The following is a 15,600-nucleotide window of genomic DNA, read 5'->3' on the forward strand; positions in this document are numbered from 1 at the left end:
TATTTTAGGACTAAATTCAGAAGAATATAATTTATTTATGTCAAAAGAAAGTGATTTAGATCAATTTATATCTACACAACTCTTTAAACAACCTTATCATAAACCTTTCATTCGTTCCATCAATCATGTGTTATCTAGATATTGAGATACCATAAGTTATTTACAAAAAGTTTTATAATATTTGTTTTGATGAAAAATTTATACTAACACTTGGAAAAGAATGTTTTACAGCTGATAAGTAGGGGGATATTTATGTATATTGTTTTCAACGATTTGATTTTCGCTATATATATATTGTAAACTTATTGCATAATAATAATTTATAAAAATTGAATTATACTTAATAGTTAAATCTTGTAAGAAATATATACCTTCCTTTTGAAAAAACAGGGGCGTGTCTTAATGTCTCGAAGTTATAAATGTGTTTAAATATCTTATCGTTAACAAATAATTATCTTATCTAGAAATAATGTGTAATTTATATTGATTAAAACAACCGAGAACAGAAGTTTTGATAATTCAAAAGGATAAATTAAATATTATGGTAAACTAAATGTAGTGACATTATTGCATATTATGTGTGTACCTTATATAACACCTTAGATATCTTATTAAGTGATAAGGTCATTTGTATATAATTCTACAACTTCTATAATCTACGTATAACATTCAATAGTACTCAATATGTATACAATTGCAATAGTCTGTAATATTGCAATAATCTTGGAAAATCATATGAGTTTATATGTCTGATTTAAAAATTGTATGTAAACAAATTTTCTTATTATATGTTGTATCATGAAAAGGAATTATATCTGTTTGATTAATTTATCACAGTCATAGTTCGTTCTTTATCTTATTGCTTTCATAGCCATTAGTTTCCAATATAGCAAAATTACGTTACAATTTTCCACTGTGAAATAGAATCATGAAATTTTGTAAAATACTAAGTTCTGACATTCAACGTTATAAAATACGGTATCTTCTTACACCAAGTTTGTGAACGTTAGAAATATAATATTACATTTCTGTTTCCTAATCCAGAGAATAAAGATGTCAAAGAAAGATCAAAGGGAGTATTTAAACATAATGTGTAACGTGTTTATCGTAAAAGGAATTTATCTGTGTTTATTTACTGTATCCCCATCCATAGCGATAAAAGATAATTTATTCGAACATTCATTCTTTATTTTCTAAATTATGTTGCTTTCATGAATTTTATGTTAAATCCATTTCTTTGAATATTTAAAATGTCTTTAAGATTTTAATTTATTTTATTTTTATTTCATTTTATTTATAATTGGCATTCTAACTAATTAATTCGATATTAAATATGAGTTTCTTCAGATAAGGTATACTTCGGAAAAGCGCGGGAAAATATTCAAGTTGTGTCGATGCACTTCAGAAGTGTCCTTGTAAAGTCCCGAAAAAAAGAGGTGCGACCAAAGGAGGTGTGAACGGAGTCGAGGGCGTGGTAGTGGGCGTGGTCTTTGAAACGTCCACTACCCTTCTAGGCGTTTCGCCAGTTAGCTGTTAAGCACGGTAGTGGGGGTGACGGCATCGAACCCCGCTAGCTGCAGTCACAATTCAACCGCTCGATGGTGAGCATGTTACAATGTGCCGCGTTACGGGTGGATCTCTTTTTACCGGAAACGAAGAAGATTATTTATCCGTCGATTGAATTTTGACATACAAGTGATATTTTGAAACCAGCTATATCTCTTTCTACTTATTCGGAAACATCGTCCAGTGAAAATTTTCTTCGTGAGTGATTGAACGAACTGTGAACGCGTCGACAAAACTTCGTTTAACAAAATGCAAGTATGTTGAACGTTGGAAAAAATGGTTCGTACGTTAATTGCTTATAAAGTGAATTATTGTGCGTGTTTGAAAAATTGTCGAGTTTCCAGTCGGATGTAAGGAGAAACGTTTAGTTTGTTAGGTTGCACAGCTTTAAGCCGGCCGGCGCCCGCATTAAAGGGAATATAACCGAAGCGTATAAGTCAGGGGCTCCGTTTTGACTATCGTTGTGCCGTGATTTTTGTCTAGTTCCAATCGATCGATCGATTCTTTATATCGAATTATCGGAGATTGACTTCGCGTTCTATGTTTGTACGAAGTTCAAGCAGATCGTGACTTCGAAATGAGTACCACCTTGTTACGATACGAACTGAGAAATTTTAAAGAACTGTAGAAATTGTTCTTCGCTGATATATATCGAGATATCCGTTGAAAATGTAGCTTTCCATGATTCGTAATTTCAGTACCTTCTTTCGAGAGAAGGACGTCATGTTAAACGGAGACCTGTGTCCATAAATATTTACATCCTTTGGTCTGCTTCATCGAGCACATTAAGTTTTAGCTGTCGTAAATCGGTCGAGACGTATTCGATACGGGAAGACGGACATCTTTGTTGTTGCCAGTTTCTAACTACTCGGGTGTTCAAGAGAAGTGACGAATGTTTTTTGTTTCGAAGTGAATGTTATGCTGAAGTTTTCGGGACTTTGTTTACTGATTTTATTGTTTTTTATTGGGTGTCTTCGAGTGAAACTCGATGTCACAGAGTGAATAGTGAACAAACAAGTGATCACGGTGGTGTGTTCGTATTGGAAAAAGAATCGTAACAGGAGTAACGACATCCGACGGCTGCCTTATTACGACTTCAATATTTTGAAGGAGCATGATTTTGTGAACGGATACTTTTCTATCTTGGGGATTTCTCTCCAGGATGTCCATAACCTGTCTTTACGCAGCGTTCGCATAGTCGTCACAGTGGAGTTCTGCTTAATCGCAGGTAAATATTATCTCGTGTTATGACGTTTGTATTACAGCGAATTGAACTTGCCTATATGTTTCTTTTATTTCGTGCTTTTAGCCAAAAATCTTAATTACGCTTTAAAATTTTTGCCGCCGAGAAAATAGAGTAGAAAATTCTTTCATAATGATTCGACATTTCATGAAATCGAGAATGTTATGCGCGGTGAAATAATCCGACATTTTTGGCGCGCTTTGAGTCGGTTTCGAATTGTTCGTTAAATGAAATAATCGTAGAGGGTGGGTCACGTGATATAATTTCGCGCCTTTTCGTAATGGACTCGATAATACCGCGATACATTTTGTTTCAGTTATAGAAAATTATAATTTTAACGAAGGAAGGCAGAAATATATTAAATGTGATAAGATTATATAATTTTTTATTAGTAAAAATTGCAATGTGGTTCGTTCTCGACTACGGTGCAGCCGTTGCTATTCGCATTCAAAATGTTATAAGTAAGCGAGTGCACGCGTGTGGAAAGTGACATAAAATATTAAATACAGTGAAATCTTTATTATTCGGAAGTCTCAAGATCGGGTAGACTAGATACATCGAGTTACTCGAAGGTATTACAAGAACTATATTTGACGATTTCATAGCAACAAAATAATCATTTCGATCGTTACGTGCTGTACCGACGATTAGACAACAGTCACATAACCTGATCGCGTAGCGTCACGTATGTCATTTTTCACGTACTCTTCATTTTTAATTATTTAATAGTAACTATGGAACGATGAAAGTAAAGACTGTATCTTTGGTACAAAACGTATTTATTAAATTGTATTATTTTGTGTTACAAAATGTGAATTAAATAAGTAATAATTCGTGTAGTAATACATCGCGCAATAGAAAGCAGATAACAGTAGTAAAAGTTCGTTCAAGTCGTATAGAGGTTCGATTTGTACATAATAGAGGTTAGATAGTGTAATACGATAATAGAATTTAATATGTTCAACAATTAAGAATCTCCAAATTCTTCCTCGCTTATTCTATTTTATATTATATACATTCATTACTTTCGTACGTTTCGTAATTAATAAGTAAAGTTTGAGTAAAATAAAACTGGAATTCGCTATCGTTCGAATAATCAAAACTATAGCATGTTTAACGTGTCATATAGTACGACGTAGAACCTATAGGATATTGGAGAGACCATAAAATCGAATCTCGATTAATCGAAGTGTCATCGTATTAAGGATCGAATGAAATTCCTATAGTCTATTCTTGCTATCAGAACGTTCGTTGTGCAGATACAGTTCATTCGAAATACGCACATTGGCAGATGAAAGTTTCTTGTTCGGTTTTCGATAACGATAAAACTTGCTACGAAATTTCTTTCTCACAAAACTTCTAGGCAGACACGCAAACACGGAAGATCGATCTTACTACGATATCTAGCGAAAACACTCGCTTCCCGCTATCTCGCAGTGAAATCGGTCATTGCTTTCTTCGTGGAGAGATAGGTGCTGCCATAATCTCTCAGCTAGCGACGCTTGGATGTATCGATCATCGATTTCTTTCGCATTTTTCTACGCGTTCAGCGACATTTGCGCCACCTCACACTTCCCTGTCGGTATTATTTAGCGATCCCCCGTATTATCGGTAACAGCGGATTTTTATCGAAGACGAACGCTTTCGAACGTGTCGAATGCATCTTCCGTCGATAGGTGGGGCTTTATCAACTAGCGATGTTGCGCATTCGTGAATTTCGATGCGCGTAAGTCGAATGGTATTTAGTTTTGTTTATCTCTCAGAGATGGCCCTTTAGATAAAAATCTGTGTAATATTTCAACGGTTTCCACGGCTTGGAGAGATACGCGTAAAATATTCGTATGAAAATGCCACGAATATACGTAGAATGCTTCAAAATTACGCGTTATACGTGAAATATAGATAATAGACCAGTGAATAGTATAAATGAAGAACAATCGAAGAGTTTCGACGGACGTGTATCTAAAATGTAGTCATTGTAGGGATATTCGGTTTCATAACCTATAAGTTTGTACCAGTATACGTACACGTGTTATGTCGTTTTATTATTTATTATGCCGTATCGTTATACAATGTGCAATACCTCGAGAACTTTGCCTGTTGACACTAATGCAAATCTTCGGAATGGATTTGCCTTATGGATTAATTTTGTTTACATTGTCGATAGCAGCGTGGAAAACAGAACGAGAGAGGAAAGCGAGAGGAAACGTGCTCGAGTCTGCATCGAAGCGAACGTTTGACTGTTTGAACATTTTTCATAAACAAAAAACCGATAAACCGATTATTTACGAGGAAAATATTCCGACTTTTTATTCAACGATTATTTTCTCTTACTTTTTACTCCTTTCGCTGGTCATTCGAATTAATAATTCTCGAGTACCGAATAGGAATATTTATCGTGCGCTTACGTGCAAGTAAAAAGGTAAAATTTTGTCCGCGTCGAATCGTAGCTTCTCTTTTCGCGATACACGTGGCTTCGCAGGTCAGATTTCTCAAACTTTCTTTTACGCGATTTAGTCTTCATTGACCTTTCTCCTAAACGCATTTTGTCACCTCGTAGGGCGTGTATGCCGACTAAACTCGTGTTTCCATGAAACTCGACTAAACGTTACTTCGAATAATTGACAGATTTTCAGACTTCCAGAGAATTTCAAAGAATTCACGTTTCAAATATTTTTGGAATTTTGAAATTATTCTCAATTTTTGTTTCGTTACACTTATTCGAGAAATGGTTCATTGGATAATTACATCGCGATAATTACATCGAAATAATTAGCAAATAAATAAGTTTGAATGAAACTGGAGGCAATTTTGTTAATATTTCGAATATATCGAAATCTTTTTATTAGGCTCGCAATAGGTCTTTAGTTAAAGATAAACGAGTACAAGCGAGGTAGACAGGTCGAAAGTCGTGCTTAAATTTTTAAAAGAGCGAATCCAAAATACAGTTTTGTTCATTTAAACTCCTTATCATAGATAAACGAATACCGATACCCGGCAAAGTATTGATTATATTTTGCAAATCGAGGTTAAATTTTTCACTCCTCGTTCCGTCGATATTTTATAAAAGCCTCAAGTTGGTCAATGGTACGGATTTTTTCAATCGCTCGCAGTCTACTTTGAAAGAAAATTGCGAAGGGCTCGGTAAAACGAAAGTAAAAGGACCTCGTTGAGAGTCAGCGTTTGCGCCGAAACTTTTCTTCGGCGTCTCCGCCTCTCTAGTATAAATCTAGGGGAAAAGAGCGATTCGAATACGGTGAAATTCTAACCTGTTTCCGCAACTTCGTCTGGATTGTCTCGTTATCTGCAGTACTTTATTCGTAGGTACTTTAACCCTCTTAACTTTATCTAAGCCGAGCCGATTTTCGCTTATTTGTCCAAGAGGAACTTACAAAGAAATTATTCCACTTTCTTCGGGCCTTATCTGCTGGACCTTGGGGACAATTTCCAACTTATTATCGTATTTCAACGTATCATACGTAATAAACAATTTGGTCACAACGCAGCAGTTTGACACCAAATCTCCACTCGGTTACAAAGCCATAGATACCTATTCGTGTTACCATTATGCGTTGATTTTTCTTAAACCTGGTTAAATCCGATACCTCTACGCCGAATTTTCCATTAGAAACAGTTAAAACTTAGTACCACAGTCCCAAATATCGATCATTTATTAAAATAATTCGATAATTAAATTCGATATTAAATTTGGTGACATTTTGGTGACATTCTAGTGACATTTTGCTGACGAAACTTGTACCGGTATTTGGGAAATGCGAAATCGGTGGATAATAGGTATACGGTGGATAAGTTATCTCTTAGAATAATCGATTAATGAGGAGCACGATAGAAGAGAGAAAGGTGAAGAAAGGTAAATTTATTTTTCGAATTAAAGGCGCGGAGGAACGTAAGACGGAGTGGCCGGAAAAATTTCTCCCTCGCTACGCGATAAAAGCATACGAAACGCGTTAACATAAATAGCAAATATCGCTTGCACGAAGCCGAAGCGGACGTACAACGTTCCTTTTTATCCTTCTCGGGTATAATAGACAATAAATAGCGGGCGGCACTGGGTCCTTTTATTCGACGGAAACTGCCGTCGGTTTGGGGCTGCGGTGCCAAACGGTCAGTCCAAGTATTTTGCGTTATGGGCAGACGAACGTCGTCCGTCTCGCGGAATATGAATCCTGGTGCTTATTCCGATCGATTTAGGCCGGTTTTCAAGCGTAAAACGATCGCAGTTTCTTGAAATAATTGTTGCAATGGCGACACGCCGCTGGTCGCCGTCCGACGAGACGAGAACCACTCTTCGACATACTTCCGTTCCTCCTCTCGCTCGTCTTTCTACCCGTTATTTCTTAATTATCCTTATTTTTTCCTTTTCATTTCCTACACGCGTGCAATAGCAAACGGTACAGCGATATCGACGCTGCGGGGAGCATTTTCGAGAATTACATTCGATTATTTAGCTTCACCGGTATTTTTGCTCGAGTCGAAGCTATTTAAGAGTTGCTTCGCGAAAAATTTTTAGCTAGAGAAGTACTCGCTTATTTAGCTTCGTGGGTATTTTTATCTACGCGGAGGTTTCCGAGAGAGGTGCAAGTTGAAAGATAATAAGCAGAGGATTGAAATAAGATAAGTTCATATTTCTCAGCTTAATTTCTTGGCTCTGAAGATACAATACGTGGTTTTTAGCAGTAACGATGCCGAAATTCTTTTATCCGCTGTTCGCTGTTCCTTGTCGTACCTGTTATATCTTAATTCTCACGATTTTTCAAAAATATTTTTTCCTACGTTTATGAATACTAGCCAGTGGGAAATTAGCGTTATATAGATTAAGAGATATTTTCAGTTAGAGACGTATTTGGTTACTTAACTTTCAGGGGTACTTTTAACCAAGTCGAAGCTTTCCGGGAGAAATAAAATTGAAAAAATAGGTAGAGAATTTACAGTAACGAAAATACTTGAAAAATAGAAAAATATCGAGGATGACGAGGATAAATTCGCGTTTCTGATTCTCCGATTTTCATTCAGAATATTTACTTCAGGATTTTTACTTCTACTCAAATTAAAATTGGTTTCTATTAAAACGAGAGAGTAATTACAGGCATTTAATTATTTTCATTGCAATATTGCATCTTAATTACTATTATCTACGTGTATGAGATCTATGCACGCATTAAAGCTGAGGGACTTGGTATTAAAGTTGGTCGAGAAATTTACGAATTTTTCTCAAAATTTCAATATTAGACTAAATGGGTAGATTTCAAAGTATAAGGGGTTAAAAATCCTGAATAAAAAGGGAAATTTGAGTCGTGGTCTTCCTCTTTATTCGACATTCGCTATTCCGTTAAATATTTTCCTTTCCTCGTGTAACGTTACAATGTTCCTCCTCTGCATCCGCGCCTCCATCTTGGCCCACGATGGCTCTGTAATCCGAATAACTTGAAGTAGGCAGTAAGTATGCAATGACGCGCGAAATAGCGTGTAAATGACCACGACGACGCGTGTATCACGCGAACGGGATCTGCTCGATATTTTCCGAAAAATTCGTCGCATTTGTAAGAATTAATATCCATCTGATACCCCGTGGAAATGGTTTTCCGAACGGAGCCATTTGCGGCAGATAGAGATATACCCTTTGCTTTCGACGTTTGAAATTCCAGCGGCATAAGACTAGGTGCCTGTGTGCATTAGCTGTATAAAGAAACTAGAGTGAACGTGTAGATAGTATTTACCGACCACGTTTTGTGCTGGTTGCTCGTCTTAGAGTTACTCTCCCGCCACTGTGCACACACAGTGGTCGTCGAAAGTTTCCGGCCAGGCGGTAATTCTGTTTCGCTCAAAATTATACCTTAACGAAATTCGTTTCGCGGAGAGATGTAACGTCGTTGTATCTCCTACTTCGCATTATGCAATACGATACACGCTATGCACGTGGTGTACGTGTCGATTCCGAAAAAGTTGACTTAATTGCGCGACGACAACCACGACTCTAGCGTGCAATATCGTTTAACGATTATTCAAATATACTTCAAAGACCGAAGTATTATAGGTCGATGAATTCACCTTGGAACGAGTTATTCGCTTACATAGAGAAAGATGTACGGTTCCTTTAAAGAAAACCAAGGTCACCTTGAAATCTCGAAAGCACGTCCACCTGGCAGAAATTTATGATCACTATAAGATGTTCCTATGGAAATAGAATAACGTTCGAAATATTTTTTGAAACGAACTGTAGTTTGGGAAATGATCGAGTGCGAAGCTTCGAATGGAGCACCCTGTATACATCTCGAGGTGTGACCAATGTTTGATTTAAGCTCGTCTATTTAACCAAATAAAAATATTCTAATATACAATGTAACACTATAATAATAACACTATAATATTAGTATAATATACAATATGTCCATTTCGAGGTGTACGTAATTGGTTTGTTTAAAGAGGTAAGGGATATAATAATATGCTATCGTATTTATTTTATTTCATAGATTAAATTCATTTCTTTAAATTAAATTAGCTATGCTCAAGGATAATATTAATAAGTTAAACGCGTGGTGTAATTGTAAGTCCCAACTATAGATTCGGTATCTTTCTCGAGATGAGCTTTTTACGAGATTTTCTTTGTCTCGAATATTTTTAAACAGGGATCGTAGAAGAGCTAAGAAATAATCGATTAAATTTTTTCGTAACGAAACAACGACTGTTGTCGAGGAATGACGTTCAAGAAAATCGTCTATCTTCCCTTTGTTTTGGACAACGATTAATCATCTCGTATCCAGTGCCCATATCCAGGTTCGAACCGCCACTATAAATGTGGGTATAATCCTCGTGATCATGCAGCCATCTGCCACTGAGAAATGAAAAGTTTCTAGCATAGGTCTACCATGGGTTTCCTCGAGTTTCAGCAGACTTCTTAAAGTACATAAGAGATAAATTAACAAGAGGTCTTCTTATTTGTTGTTTATAAATTGTTGTAACATACGAGGACTTAAAACTCGATTGGCTTGTAGCATCTAGTAAAAGTTAACTAAAAATGTTGTTTCAAAAATTTGGAATCGCGTTAATTATTAAGAAGAAAGTATCGTTATTGGTGTAGAAAGATGTTATGTCAGCATGCTAATGAGTCATGATTGGACGAATATGTATTTTCGAATATTTCGTTCATAATAATTTCTTCTTCCCGCATATCCAACACATTTTCCATTCTTTATCATACGTGCTTCACGTTATTCCTCGTGGTCGAGTAAATTAGGCTCATCGAGTATACTCAAACGTGTATAAAATTGAAATTTTGTATTTAAAGTATGGATCAATGTCCGTCATTTCTCTTGGTGGCTTCTGGAAAATCTAAACGTGTTAGACTCGCTTTTCTCTGGACAGTGTGTATAGTAAGGAGTAAATAAAAATTATTCCTAAGAAAATACAGATTCGCGCGAGAAATCTAGTAATTTTGAAATTCAATCGAAGCTATTAAATTTTGGGTTCCTAAAGGTCATAGGTCCCCCTCTTCGAACGCTCATATAAGCGGGGATAAATCAAAATAATTTTTCGGGAAATACGAAATAATTTCGAAATACGATCGAACGCATAGAATCAGAAATTTCTAAAAATAGTATAGTCATTTTTTCGGAATATCATGTACAATCGGAAGTAAATGAAAACGGTGGTCCAAAGATAGAGGTTTGCTGGAGTCTCGTAATTTTGGGGTGTTGAAGTTCTTTCGTGGGAACGATGTGCTAGGACAATTTCAGTTTGCACATGGAACACGTGGAAGGTTTCTCAAAGTCTCCTCGTTGGTTGGAACAGCAAACCGAGATAAACGTTTATTCACCCTTGTCGTTTGAACCGCGAGTATCCGGAGTGTATGCGCGACATGCTGGCACTTGCAATTGTTGCACTGTTTGTACCATTTACCGAAGTGAAAGCGATAATTCGGAGAATGCTCTCTTTTAAACTATTTTTTCACGCCAATTTTACTTTCTCCGTCTATCCTCACCGATGAAAAAGCCAGTTGGAACGAATTCTTGCGACCCCAACTACCCGCAAATGGGAGTTCTTCGAAGCTTTGGCTGGTTATATGACAGTTCGAAGTTTTAATTTACTGTTTGGATAAATATGATAGTAGTATAATTCCGTGATCTTCGAAAATCATTTTTTCCTTCTTTCGTTTGCGAAAGTTTGGTAATCTGCGTTTTTCAAATTTTATATTGTTCGTTGCGCGATTAAATAATGCTCTTTATTATTGAAATGTAGATTAGTATGGAAAATTATGGAAATAATAATATAAAGTATTTCGTGATATTTTCAAAATTATTCTTTTTTTCTTTAGCTTCTGAGAGTTTGGTAATCTTCGCTCTTAAAATTTGTCGTTATTCGTAATACAATTAAGTGGTCTTTGTTATTAAAATGTAGATTAACATGAAAAATAACGGAAATACGAATGATGTCAAAAGTTTTGGAGTATTTTAAGCTTCTCTAAATATAGAAACGACCCGTTTTGCGTGTATCGGAATTAAATAGGTATTGAAGGGAGATGATTAAGCTATTCTCGCGAGTGTAAATAAATCTCGGCTGAAAAATAGTATGTTAATGAGGGAATAGCGGAGGATCGATCGGTCTTTTCGGTTCGAGATGCCTGGCGAAAAAAATCATTTCCTTCTTCTTTCTTACGTGGCCTCATCTTCCATCTTTCCTTCGAAACACGCATTACGTTTATAGTCGACAGGTGTTGTACAGAAACATATAGTCACGTTTAAGATTGTACGTGAGATGTGAATAGAGAAGCTGTATCGTACCTTGCGTAAGAAGCATATGCATGTTTTTTCCCTCCTTTTTTCGTTTAAACTGTTCATAAAATCAAATTAGACGATTGTACCGCATCTCACGAGCAATAATTTCAGTCGATAATTACCTGAAACCCCGGGTATTCGATGGTGTCAGGAGAATCAAGAAATTCTAACGTGCTCCTAACATTTTCGATTTTCAAAGAAATTTAGAAAATTTTTAATATTTATTTTCATTATTTATTTATTTAATTTTTAATATCTAGAAAATTATTCGATCGAGACGTTTATTTCTCGTTCGATAAAATTCCCCGTATCTTTCGCATATTTTCGAGAAATTACCGAAAATAATATCGCATCGGAAATCACGAGCCAAGATTATTTTTGATTTACATTTCTCGTTGTTACGAAATATCGTTTAGAAAATTGCTTCCGATCGGTATTTATCGCGTGACGTTATTCCAATGAAAGTTTAACGAGACGGGATATTTAAAAGGCACATAATCGAATACTTAATATCGCGCGATAATTTATGCCGATTTCAGTTTTTGGCCAATCGAACATCGCCGCTGGCAATTCTCTTGCATTCCGCTGAAAGTTCAATGAGGGGCTGAAGATAAAGTGCTTGAAATTTTAGGTATAGATGGACAAGTTAGATAAGAATGTAGATCGTTTCTATTCCACTTTTCTAATCGATGGTTAACGTAGATTCGCGGCCAAATCGATCTTTCCAAAATATCGAAGAACCTCTTAAAATCTATCTCTTATCTGCAGAAAATATCTTCCTGTTTATTAAATCTTACGTTATTTTCGCGTACAATTCGAAAAAGTATTATACAGTAGTGGTTCAAAATTTTTCCTTCAGAGTTAAACATAAGTAAAACACGAAAAACGGGGCATAAATTCGTATTTATCAATTAGGTTTTGCTACTTAACTTTAACTTTACTTTGCAATTTAGATCTCAGCTTTACAAGGATAAATCTATCTCAGCCAATCGAACGATCGCTCATGGTTGATAAAACAGGTTCCATACGAATCTTAGAAATATCGTTGATACGAATATCATTAAAACAGTCGTGCCAGGTGACAAAAGGGACTAGGTTAACTATAGAATTCCTAATTGAAAGTTAAAAACGGTCATCTGGGTGGCATGTTTAATTTAATAGCACATTAGTACACTACTTACCGGAAGTCTATTAATCGGCTTCTGAATATCGACGTTTATCGCTTGAATGAGCACGAAAAAATGACATTTTAACTTATTATCAGGTTTTAAGAGCAAAAATCGCTCGATTACATCGAGTCCAGGAATGTTCGAGTCAATTTAAGCAACATATACTCATTTTGAAATAACGAAATGTGTGAAGTGCCTAGAAAAGTAAACCCATTTCAATGTTCCCCAAACATCCAGATTTTCCTATTAACACTAGAACTACCGAGCAGCAACGTGTGCCTAAATATGATATACACTACTACACTAACCGAAGTGGTATAACGAAAATAAACAAACACGCGTAATCACATTCCTACTTGAATAAAAACCGATATTAACTTACAAGGGGAGTTCAAGTCCTTTGGGTCATAGATTTAGTTGACGCTTTGCAGATTTGTAGATTTAGTCATTCAGTTTAAGAAAGTATATCATTATAAAGGTAACTACTCGATAGTTTTCGAGGTATTTGTGATTAGAGTTTTGTTATTGTCTTAATTATAGATTTATTTCGAACATTTATCAAGTCGCACTGTGGCCTAACTAGCTATTCGGAAGAAATCTCTAGTTAAGAATAATATACCTTCAATCATAAATATCTCGAAAACTATCAAGTAGTTGCTCTTATAATGGTACATTTTCTTGAACTGGATGACTAAATCTACAAACCTGCCAAGTTTCAACTAAATCTATGACCCGAAGGACCTGTACTCTCCTTGTAAGAAGCAAACGAGGGTTCGATGAATATCGGATTGAACCTGACACGTTCTGTTAGGTTAGATCTGGTTTGAGTTCCTTGGGATCATTGTGACTCGATGAATTTTCTTTTTTTTAATTTTGTCTTAGTCCAGAGTTATTATTGCGAGTGTGAGTGAGATTGAACGAGTGAAACTCATTTGTCCTATAATTGTGCAATATGTGATATAAATATGCAGGAATGTTATGAACGTGTCCTGTGCTTGAATTACCTAGCCCATCGAGGTTGCGTGGGAAATGAGTGATCAAGAAAGAAAGCTACAATACACTATGATGTACTATGCGTGGCTGAAAAGAAGTCATCTGAGAAACTTGTAGGACCGAATCCCCAATAACCCAATCATCCTATCATCATGGCAGAAGTAAGCAGAGTAAAACTGATCCCTTCCTATTAGCCCAGTTATAGAACACTAGTATGTACCAGTGGATGAACCTAAAAATTAAACAAAATAAATAATTCAATTAACTTTATTATACATAATACATCTCCTTGTTAGCATACCAAGATGAGGTATCAAATATACCGATATATTTACGATAACTGAAAAAATAAGAAGCAAATCGAACAGCATCAGCTTGACCACTCTGGTCCTATAGTCAGCCCACCCTATAGTGTCAAACCCACCCTCAAATCCGAGGTCTAACCACTGGAACATGCCCGACCCCATAGGAACCCTGGTCTGTATCGATCAGCATAGTTGCTAGTTTTCGGATGAAAGGAGAAAACTATGACGAACCGTAATTCCTTCTCTCTCGCGAGCAAACGAAATTCCGTAGAGGCTGCGGAGGGTGGAACACACCCTCATCATCGTTGAAATTACCGAGTATCGTTCGGTGAGGATAGCGGGTGAACACGAGCCTTCCTGTTAAACGATCGCGATCGATCGGTGGCAGCGGCTGGACAACGTTAACGTTTAATATCGTTGAACATCGGGCCCAGCGGCCAAGGGTCTAGGTAGTCTAGGGCTTGTCACGGCTAAATAAGCAATTCCACGGGCAGAACGAAGCGAATCGCGGATGCAACGTAGCGGGAATACTTAACGAATTTCGGTTGGACGCAGCTGGGAATCCGTGGCGAGAGGCCGGGATCCCGGGCGTGTATTCCAAAGGTTATAAAAACCGGTCCTCGGTTTTGCCAGACGAAAGATCGAGCAGAGGCGAGCAGAGGCGAGAGACGTTCCGGTCGCTTTGCCAAAGGAACACACGCCTGGAAATGACGAGCTTTCGCGGATCGTTGCCGTTTATACGGATTTTAAAGCCCGCCACCGAGTCTGTAGGCTTTTGTGCAACGCGAAAGCCAGGGGTGCCGGATCAGGGCTGGGAGACCGATTACCCTCGTCGATTAATGACGAATGGCTAACGAGCCACGAAAATCATTCGACGCGTGCACGCGTAACTTGCCTGGAAAAGACCTCGCCTTTCGCCCTGTATTTCCCTCAAGTCTTTCACCCGGCCACGTTCCTCGTAATTTCCCTACGAATACGGCTCGGCAGCTCGGTTCAAGGAGCGTTTCGCTGTATCATCTTCGTTCTTCGCATTTTTTCGCACGATAAAGGTAGGATGAAGGAAACTTTTCGGGTACCGTGATAGTGACAAGGTATCACGAAAGTCATTGAAAAATAGCAGATTTGGATTTCCGTTTGCGAATTAGCGATATATATCGAAAATCCTAGAGCGTGTTCCAAAATCTTGCAATCTTGGAAAAATATTTTTCTAATATATATATTCAGAGATCGATTTTTAGAAATTGTCGATGAATAGTAATTCCATTCTCGTCGAACTATTTCTATTCCTCGTTGTTCAACTATTGCTCACAGTCCATGAGAAAATCGCAACCCTCTTTTCCAAGACTTACCCCTTGCCACCGTTTCCACCTGCAAAGCCCGATAATTTCCTCCACAAGTTTCATTTTTCTCCATAAAAGGTTTAACACTTTGACTGCCATGCACCTTTTATAGGGAACGCTTAGGGGGCCACGATAAAATTGCCATTATTTTTAGAATATAATAATGAATTATTAAACAATATAAAAAAAAAG

Source organism: Eufriesea mexicana, unplaced genomic scaffold (assembly GCF_001483705.2).
Source record: "Eufriesea mexicana isolate 0111107269 unplaced genomic scaffold, ASM148370v2 scaffold33, whole genome shotgun sequence".
NCBI lineage: Eukaryota > Metazoa > Arthropoda > Insecta > Hymenoptera > Apidae > Eufriesea > Eufriesea mexicana.